The sequence below is a fragment of the Tiliqua scincoides genome, chromosome 1 (assembly GCF_035046505.1).
Source record: "Tiliqua scincoides isolate rTilSci1 chromosome 1, rTilSci1.hap2, whole genome shotgun sequence".
Taxonomy (NCBI): Eukaryota; Metazoa; Chordata; class Lepidosauria; order Squamata; family Scincidae; genus Tiliqua; species Tiliqua scincoides.
In genome coordinates this window covers 58,800,495-58,802,360 of record NC_089821.1, presented here as the reverse complement: position 1 = coordinate 58,802,360, position 1,866 = coordinate 58,800,495, and the positions used below count along the sequence as shown (strand labels likewise).

Genomic DNA, 1,866 nt, shown 5'->3' with positions numbered 1-1,866 from the left:
AGATGTTTGAAAAGTGAGCTATGAGTTTATTAAATAAATCTGAGAAAACGAGACAACAGTAGAGAGCAAGTGAACGGCTCACATGCATGCCTGTTTTGAATGTGCATCGCTCCGTTCTGGAAGTCCTGCCTCTTCATTTTGGATCATGTGCTCAAGACCGACCGACGGCCCCCCCAATCACCAGGATGAGCAGCAGCAGTGAGGTACCCAGTAGTGGCATCACTGCCAACTGCTTCTGGGGTGGGGGTGGAGGGGTGATTTCAAACAAATCAGACCCTGGGGGGGGGAATGGAGGGAGGGAGGGCTGTCCAGCTGCAATGTTATACTCATTGCACTCTCCTCACAATGCTTGGCATGGAAGATTCCATGCCAGAGGGTCAGCTACAGAGTGAAGTGCTAGCTGTGACTGTGAGTGCTCCACTTAGTGCCCCAGTGTACTGCCCCTCCAGGTGCGGGACCAAACTGGTCAAATTGCTTTCAAGCCAGCCCAGTGCGTGTATAGTTCTGAATTCTGTGTGATCTGGAATTCAGATGTCAGAAAACGATACATGTTCAGAAGTACTAATCAGTTCACATACTCTGGAGCTGAAGAGTGTCACTGAAAGTGTGTTCCAGGGATGAGTCCATGCATTCTGGGTTTCTACTGTGGCTCAGGTTTGCCCTGACTTTACATGGCCAGATAACAGTCCTGTCATTTAATCCGTCCTTGTGTCTCCTGCTTTGCACTACCCTTAGTAGTGACAGCAAAGCAAAAGGCGGTATTGGTTGGCAACCTTCAGTCTCGAAAGACTATGGTATAAGCCTACAGCACCCAGTATTCCCAGGCAGTCTCCCATCCAAGTACTAACCAGGCCTGACCCTGCTTAGCTTCCGAGATCAGACGAGATCGGGCATGTGCAGGGTAACAAAAGGCGGTATTGGTAAAACAGAATCAGGCCTGTAATTTTTAGCTAGTGATAATGTGATATGTCAACTGGATTGACAGTCCAGAAGCTTAAGGAGAGATTTCAAAACTGCGTGTTTCAAAGGTATGCTGGCAGTTGTTATTTATACAGCTTGATTCTGATGGAGGGGCGAAAGATATGATTTTAACGAGAGCTCTGAAGACTGCCTAATGGTGGCTTTTACTGATATGTTTTGGCTTTGTTTTAAAGAAAAGCTGCCATTTTTGTGCAACTGAATAATACAGTCTAATGACTGACATGTCCTTTTATAGCTGAATAGACATTGGTATAACAAGGTGATGGATCATGACCATAGTTTCATGCATGTGTGCACTTTCAAGATCCTTTTTGAACCCCCCATCACCAGTTTAGTCAATAAGATCATAAAGTGACCACTTGCTTTTTCCTTCCCTGCGATGCATTGCAATCTCCTTCTTGTGGTTCACTACACCTCTAATGTATTGTTTGTTGCAAAGGGAATGAAGGCATTTGTAAATCTGTAGTCTTTCTCACAAATGAACAGGGTAGAATGACTGCACAGGGCTGTTCTCTTAAAACTTGATGCAGTTTTCTGGCTGTGGGTAATAGCAAGGGTGCTATTAGCGTCAAATGGATAATGGGGCATGCCTGTCTCTAGTAATGTTGAGTGACCAGAAAAGATTAAAGGCCCAATCAACTAGGTTTACATGGAATTAGTAGTTATTTCCTCTCACCCATGAAACCTTGAGAACCCTTGTGGGGGTGGGGGAGGCTAGAGATTTCTAACAATGAATTATTTGCATCTTGTGATTTTTTGCATCACCTGCCTTATAATTACAGAACTGTTCTCTTGCTACTAGTCCTGGTTTTTGGTGGGGACTGTTTTATCTATCTGTTACTGTTATTTTATTGCCTGTTTTATGGCTGCTGTTTTTTGTCTGTT

At 44.4% G+C, this 1,866-nt stretch overlaps 1 pseudogene; it reads right to left on the bottom strand.

Moving 5' to 3' along the window:
* Positions 1 to 799: 799 nt before the first annotated feature.
* LOC136637338 (5S ribosomal RNA) lies at positions 800 to 913 on the bottom strand (annotated as a pseudogene).
* Positions 914 to 1,866: the final 953 nt, after the last annotated feature.